The following is an 8,934-nucleotide window of genomic DNA, read 5'->3' as shown; positions in this document are numbered from 1 at the left end:
TCTCTTCCTCTCTCCCTCTTTGTGTATCTCTCTTCTTCCTCTCACCCCCTCCATATATATCGGTATGTCCCTTTGTTTCTCCTTCTTTATCTCTCTATATCAACCCGCAAACATACACACACTCTCTCTCCCCATATCTATCTATCTATCGCTCGTCCTCTTCCTCTCTGTCTCTTCCTCTTCTCTCTCTCTGTGCCTTATTCCTTCTCTACCCCCTCCATCTATATCTCTATCTCCTATTGCCTCTCTATCTCATCCCCCAAACATACACACAGACACTTTATCTCTTCCTCCCTCTCTCTCTCTCCCCCTCCCCCCCTCTCTCTCTCGCTCTCCCTCTCCCCCTCACTGTCTCTCCATCTCCCCCTTGTCACTCCCTCTCCCTCTCCACCTTTTTCTCTTTATGCCTTTCTTCCCCTTCCAAGTCCATCTCTCTCCCCCTCTTTCTCTCCTCTCTCTCCCTTTCTCTCCCACCTCCCTCTGTCTCTCCCCCCATCGCACACTCTCTTTCTCTCCACTCTCCAACTCTGTCACTATCACCCTCCTCTCCTTCTTTCTCTCCCCCTCTCTACCCTCTCCATATCTATGTCTCTCAGTCTCTCTCTTCCCCTTCTTTCCCTATCTCTATCCTCTCCTTTTCTCTCTCTTCCATCGTCTCCTCTCTCCCTCATTCCATCTTCATCTCTCCCTTGTCACTCCCTCTCTCTCTCCACTATCTCTCAATGTGTGTTCTTCCCTCCCTCTCTTTCCACCTCCAAATCCATCTCTCTCCCTTTCCCTGTCTCCTTGTCTCTACCACCTCTATATCTCTCTCCCTCACTTTATTCCCCATCCATCTCACACTCTCTCTTAAATATTATCCCATTGTACTATATTTAAGAAATTATCTAAATTTAAAAAAAAAAACATAATTGGTTGTAAAATGTTAAACCTATATTTTGGATCAATGGTGTCAAAGAAAATACAATAATAAAAAACTTAAAAGAATCATGCACTATATTTCATCTATTATTGTTAGTCACTGTAAAATGTTAAACCTATATTTTGGATCAATCATGTCAAAGAAAATACAATAATAAAAAAACTTAAAAGAATCATCCACTATCTTTTCTCTATTATTGTTAGTCACTTTGCTTTTTCTCTTCGCTTGGATCCTTGGTTAAGATGCATCTATCCTGGTTCTTTATAATATTATTTATATTATATAAATTTCACATATGTTTTTTTTTTCTACGTAAAACCATTCTATTAATATGAGACAAAATATAATTACAGTGAGGCTCAGGCCTCAGTAGTGTTGAGCATCGTTCATTAAAAAATATGATTGTCTAGCCTTGACTACCCCAACAATGGGGAAACCAGTCCATGAAAGCAAAAAAAACCCACACAGGGGTTATCAGTTTTGACCAAAAACATATTAGACATTGCATAAACATAACCGGGAAACACAGACATAACCAAAATTGTCCAGTCATCAGAAAAGAATCCACCTGGCTGCCAAGTGTCGAAACTAGAGATTGTCTAGGGTCGGTACTTCCTCGATCAGACACGCGTATTGATACCAATCATCCTCTTCTGCTGACGTGCCGCTGCCTCGAGCTGGATGGGCGCCCGCGGAGCTGCCCGCAGCTGCATGTGGTTCGGACTTGTCTCTCGGTTTGCTTCCTGAAGCCTTTGTGTCGCAAATTCTGCCTTCAGCAGCCTGCTGACTGCCAACCAACTCTTTGCCATGCGGGGTGGCAACATCTTCGTCGAGTTGCTGATTGCATGGGTTGCGATTGCATATTTTTCTTTGTGTTTCCCTCTGCTGCTCAGCATTGTGCTCAGGTGGAGCTTCCGGCAGGTCGAGTTCTTCAAAGAATGTGATAGTGACGGTGGCTATGATGACAGGTCGATGTAGGGTGCTGTGGAAACGAAATTGCGTTGTGTGGGGAGCTGGGTGCGGAGGAAGGGGAAAATTGGTTGTATGGACAACAACATCCCTCCTTCCTGCACCTTGGAGCTGGGCTCTTCCCCTTCTACTGCAGGTGTCGGGATACCGACCAGAGAAGGAGCCATAAGGATTTGGAATATCAGTTGAAGTGGAGGGGGAGACAGAGTCTGGGCTAGGCGTTGCAGGAGGGCGGATGCTCCCGCCATGGGTGGCCCCTCTCCTGCTTTGCATTCGGTGGTGGATGTGAGCCATGGCAAGATGCAAATAAAGGTTATCAACGGGGAGATTGATGGAATGACTGCGCAGAGAGTGGACAAAGGAGGTCTGAGCGGGAGCTAAATTGCAGAGCCTGGTGTGGGAGAAGTGAAACCCGTTGCCAAGGTCTATACATCTAAGCAGCCAGCAGCGGCTTCCCGTTACTGTGCGTGAGCAGGGCTCTGCAGCTTGAGGAGGACAAACGTAGTGGAGCAGGGGAGGAGGAATAGCATTATGGTCTGTGGAGGCCATTGCTATGAGCATTATGGTGATGTCTTGGCCAGAGCACTCATTTAATGGCACCTGCAAGGTGCCATGAATGCCCTTTAGGTTGGCATGGGAGAAGACGCAGGCGGCCATGTGGCCAGTCCTCCCGCCGCCTGACTGTCTAATCGCCTTAAATGACTTGATTATCACCCGCATTCGGGTTAAATTTCACATATGTTTATATAAAAGTATTCTCATTTTTAATTTATTAAAACCTCAATTTAATTTCTATGAAAATATTTTTAGTAAAGTATTTATAAAATATTTTGATTTTGAAATAAGTTATGGTTTTTGGGCATGTGGTATTGATAAGCCTTAGTATTGGTCCATGGTATTGTAACAGAATAATTAAAAGCCTAAATCCATAACATAATAATCAAAATCCTAGATGGCCCATGGTATAGATAAACCATGGTATTATGATTTTCTTCCTCTCCTCTCTCTCTCCCTCCCTTTCTCTATCTTTGTCTTCTAGGTATTGGCCCATGGTATTGTAAAAAAGTCTATTTAGAAGTTAATAATATCCATGGTAAATATTCATGATTAAAAATCTTGTTATATTGTAAATATTAAATTTGTATCAGCTTATTAATTAAATTTAAAAATGGTTATGGAATCATTATTTTAATTTACATGGTAAAATAGATGTTAATTTATAAGTGCTATTTATATGTTATATATTTTAATGTGATATATATATTCTACAAAAAAAATTTATAGCCTCTTGCCTCTGGACACAATAAAATTATTGTCATTTTTAATTTGATTAAAACCTTGTTTTAATTTCTATCGAATATCCATGGAATAATTTTAGTAGTAGGGAGAATAGAGAGTTTAGATATATCTCAAAAGTAATTATAACCTTTTTGCCTTTAGATTTAATTAAAAAATGTTTTAAAATAAAATTAAAATAAATATTTGTATTGTGAAATAAGTTATGGTTTTTGAGCACGTGATATTGGTAAACCATGGTATTGGCTCAGTATTGTAACAAAGTGAGTTGACAAGTGGGATGAATAACCATGGTAAAATGGGGGTGAATATCCATGATTGAGAATTTTGTTATATTGTAAGTTTGTGGTAAGTATTAAGTTTTTATGTCCACCTATTTTAAACATATTCACATGGCAATATTATAAGGTTTGTTTTTTTCTTATTTTTTTGTGTTTCATACAACATACAAATAGTAGGAGATGATTGATATTGTGAGTGATTAGTGTAAGGTTGATTTTTGTTTGTTTGTTTGTTTTGTATAGATTACTAAATCTATTTGTTCAATATTTATAATTGAAAAACCATTTTGCACACCAAAACTTACATTTTCATTAGACTAATCACACATATAAATACAAATATCATTGGTTAAAGATAGAAATTCTATCTTAACCACACAATCCCGTAGGTGTGTAAATCTCTCAACCAAACACTAAACTAAGAATCATTTAAACAACTCCTAAAAAATAGTAACAAGCTCCTTTACTTAGAAACCAAGACAAGTAGGAATTATATTTTCCAAGTGCCTCCTTAATGGCTACTTGTCACAACCTCAATCAGCGAATTCTAGTTGTGGTCAAACATGACAAAAGAATATGTCGACTTCAACAACCATCCACCAGAATGCATGGCTACCCAACCTGTGCAACCTTCTGTTTCCTTTGCATACATGTTTTGTCAACCATTATAACTGCATACTTCTCCATTATTATCAATTCAAAAGCTTCTAAGCTACTAATTCCATCAAGGGTGTAGTCGGCAAGTTGGATTCCTGAGTTCCCCTGAATTCCCGAGTTCCCCTCTCAAGCACTCACAAAATCAATAATTGTACAACATCCTCATAACCTCATTACAAAACCACTCTTACATTTTCAACAATAAAAGATCCTTCCCTAGCTCCCAACTGCCATATTATCTAAACAACTATCCATACTAAACTTTTAGGTGCACTTAATTCCTTCTATAGATCCCATTAAACCAATTTGATAAACTCTTTCATATTTTAGAAATTCACGGTCATCAAATTTACAAACAAATTATAATACTAAAAATTTTAGTACTAAAAATAATTTAAATACTACGGCACCAAGATCTTATTACTTATTAAAAACACTGCTTTTGGTGTATTTCCATCATTCTCATAAATCAACAGAATAAGAAGCTGAAACAAGTCTCTTCGACACAGACATTGTTCTCGCAGCGTAACCGTATCTCATTGGCTTCTTCAATCTGCACTGCAGTCTTCCACACATCTGGTGTAGGCCAGTTTTCTATTGATGCATCTCCTAGCATTAGAATAGTGTTTTTTTGTGTTCGGTATACCACCAAACAACTGTGGCACAAATAACACAGTTTCGTAAAACAACGGTAGATCATTCAGTACCTCCCAGAACTGTTATAATAGATAATGAACAACTGTACCCTATGGATCCAGGAAAATCATTCTTTCTGATTCACACATAGTAATTTTATCTTAATCACACAATTATTTAGTTAAATAAATTTCTCAACCAAACATTAAACTAGAATTATTTAAACAATTCCTAAAAAACCTCTTTTACTTATAAACCAACACACGTAAAAAAAATATATATTTTCAAATTTTATTATTAAAATTATGGAAAGTTATGATAATCTGAAAATGGTAATTGTTAATTAAAATAATAATTAAATAATGGCGATTTAAGATTTTATTTGTGAAATAATAATGTATTAATGTGTTTATATAAATTTTAGATCGATAGGTTTTGTTATTTTAAATGATCATGTTTTTGGTTATTTGTTATGGAAACATCTACCCAGTGGTTGTGGGGCCCATGGCTATATTAACGATTAAGATTCCATTTTCATATAAAGATGATGGATTTTTGTTGTGATGTTAATATGTTATGTAAATGAATTTAATAATAAAAAAATGATGTATTTTTGATAGAGAGAAAGTTCCTTAAATTAATTTATCAACATTCACATGTTTAGGTAATATAAAAATGATGGATTTTTGATGGAGAGAAAGGTTCTTTAAATCAATTTATTAACATTCATATGTTTAGGCAGTAAGTTTTGCTTATAAAAAAATTAATAATATAAATGTCATAAGATATAAAAGAATATGAAAATATGTATTAGATAGGGTGTATGTTAATATGAATATTTGATAGGGAAAAATCTTATTAAAATTTGCAAATTGATTATGAGTTTTAAAATTAGATATTTTGGGATTCAACTGCGTTAAGTAAGTCATTCATTCATGACCATTTCTATGAGAGGTAGCCATAACTCACTAATTTTTCATGGTTTTTGAATAGTCCACTTAGCGCTCATTGCATCGGGTGATGCTCACAGGGGGAAGAAGTGGGATTGAAACTAGTGATTTTTTTTCTTGTATTTATATGTCTTTTATACCGGCACAGATCCATCTTAACTCATTTATTAAGGGGTCAAATCTCTCAAGATACAATCTTTTGTTTGAGTGCAAAACTTGATGAAAGGTTGGTACCTCTAGAGATTCGATTCCCCTAATATTTGGTAGATCCTTAGTTAAGATGAATTTATGTTGATTCTTAATAATTGTTGGGCCGATCCACACTATGGGAGAGATGTTGTCATGTTGCCTCACATTTAAAAATAGTAAAATAATACTTTAAATTAACAAATTAAAAATAGTAATACTAAAGAATTTAATGTCGGGTATAGTTAAAATTCTTCAATTTGCACCTTAATTTCACACAAGTTTATATACAAATACAAAGTTAAAGTAAAAAAAATAATTTACATTTTATTATGAAGAAGAAATGTAATTTCTTCACTAAATATGGAGACGAGTAAAAAAATTAATTTACTTTTTAGTAAGAGAAAGAGAGGTAATTTCTTTACTACTTAATATGGAGATAATAAGAAACAGAATTATTGATATTACATGCGTGTAATTCATCCTACATTCAATTTACATGTGATATTTAAAACAAAAAAATATTAACATCAAAAACATTTTTCACAAGTAAAATATTTCAATGTCCATATTAAATAACATAATTTTATATCTACTTTATATATAGAGAAATAAAGTAATTTAAATAAAAGATTTGAACATGAAACATATATAGAGAGAAAGATTGAGATAATTCTTATTCCATTAATAGTTTCTTTCCAATTCAATGTATGAGGGAGATTTGTTATTCTTTCAATGCTTAATATGAATTTGATATGAAATATTTTAGAAAATATTAATAATAAAAATAAATAGATGTATGCCGGAAAAAATGAGGGCTATGTTGTAACATTTTTAATATGGAAAACATGAATTATAAAAAAAATATTTCAATGTCAACCACATATATATTATACTTGCCTAGATCCATCTTAACTCTGGATCTACCAAGCACCGAGAGTGATTAAATCACTTTTCACCCTAAAAGAGGTCTGCATCTCAAGAGATTTGGTATGGTTGGTAGATCCCGAGTTAAGATGGATCTAGGCTGGTATTATTATTTATATTATATGAATTTCACATATCTATATTTAAAAGTATTCTTATTTTGTAATTTTATTAAAACCTAGATTTAATCTCTATGTAATATCCACATAATATTTTCTAGGCTGGTATTATTTATATTATATGAATTTCACATATCTATATATAAAAGTATTCTCATTTTTTAATTTTATTAAAACCTAGATTTAATCTCTATGTAATATCCACATAATATTTTTAGTAGTAGTGTGGATAAAGAGTTTAGATATATCACAAAAGTAAATATAATATTTTTTCTTTTATATTAAAAAAATGTCCTAAAATTAAATTAAAATAAAATAAGTATAAAACATTCTTATTGTGAAATGAGTTATGTTTGTTGGGCATGTGGTATTGATAAACCATAGTATTGTAACATAGCCTATTTATTAATATCATGATTAAGAATATTGTAATATTGTAAGTTTATGGTTAGTTTTTATGTCCTTGTTAATGAAATTTAAATATGGTTACAATATCATTATTTTAATTTATATGGTTAAATGAATTTTAATTTGTCGCTACTATTTATATGTTATATATTTTAATGTGATATGTATATTATAATTTTCTTTTATTTAAAAAAAATGTTTGTGAATGGTGAACTAGTCTAGGGTCTGGTGGCCGTTTCCTATCTCTTGACATTGGTAGTCGTACTTTATTGTCTTTGTCTACCCCTTTCCTAGTTCCTTCGAGGTTCCGCTAATTAGTTGGTTCTATTTTTACCCTCTATTTTTACTATCACTCCTTTTTTAGGCGTTCATTACCCTACTTTCTGGTTGGGGTTTCCTCGTGACCTGGCTGTGGACTGTTTGGTGTATTGTCTTGGGTGTCTCCTTGCTGGTGGGTTCAAAGGCTCACCTCGCTGGTTATTTCCTTGAATCATGCCGGATGTGGATCTTTAGGCATATGCTCCAATTTTTTCTACTTATGATGACATCTAGGCCTGACATGTTCCACTTGGTCTCGATAATATTGGTGGTCTGCCACTTGCTTGCCAAACATTTCAAGTACTACTTCGATTTTTTTTATTTTTTATTTTTTGGTTTCCCCCTGGGGTTTTATCCCATCTTCTGCTCCTTTTGTTGAGTTTCTTGGCAATGGGAATTAAAAATTTCCTTCATTTGATCCTATAGATCTTCGCTCTCCCTCTTAGAGTTTGAGTTTCCCTCTTCTTGTTGTCTCATCTCAACCCTTATTGAGTTTGTGGGATTATACTTTCAACTCTCTTTTTTTAGTAATTCCTATTGTTTCCTCTGGGTTCTGGCTCTCTGTGAGGGTTTCCTTGTTTCAGGAACATCTATATAGGATCCCCTCCCTCTTTTTTCCATTTAACTTGCCTCTATGAGTGTCCTTTTAAGGAATTTTGGGTCTTGAGCAGTGGTTGGAAACTCATCTTCTGTGAATCAATCGGAGCAACCAGTAGATGAGGTAGATCATGTGGAGCCTCCCTTGGTTTCTTGTAATATTGGAAAGGGTGTCACTCAAGGCAAAAGAAAGAAGGAGCATTTTTTCAAACATGTTATTAACATTTCAATGGCAATGTCCCTAGGTAATGATGTATCTCTTCAGAAAGCCAAGGTTTTATGTTGTTCTTCTCTGGTAGGCAGAGTGCATGGTAGAAAGTTTGGCAAGACTTTTCTCTTTGACTAGGTGTTGTTTTCGATAAACCCTTTGATTAAAAACCCTTACGCTGCTAGGGTTTTGGTAAAGGGGTGGATTCTCCTTATTTTTTAAGACAAATAAGATGTTGAGATTATTCCCAATAAAGTTCTAAATCCTTTGTTTGATGATCATAGGAGAATGTTGATAAGGTTCTTTTGTGGGTCTGTATTCTGGGTCTTCCATCTCATCTCTGGTATGAGCTTTGTTAGGGTCTGACCCTAAACCCTTTATTAATGGAATAAGCCTAAGAGGTGTTATGCAACCAGCTCACAAATAGATATATCAACGACTTAAACATTATCCTCTTTGA

This window comes from Pinus tabuliformis, chromosome 9, assembly GCF_031772625.1.
Source record: "Pinus tabuliformis cultivar Carrire ecotype Pingquan chromosome 9, CPIR1, whole genome shotgun sequence".
Taxonomy (NCBI): domain Eukaryota; kingdom Viridiplantae; phylum Streptophyta; class Pinopsida; order Pinales; family Pinaceae; genus Pinus; species Pinus tabuliformis.
This window is presented reverse-complemented; position numbering follows the sequence as displayed.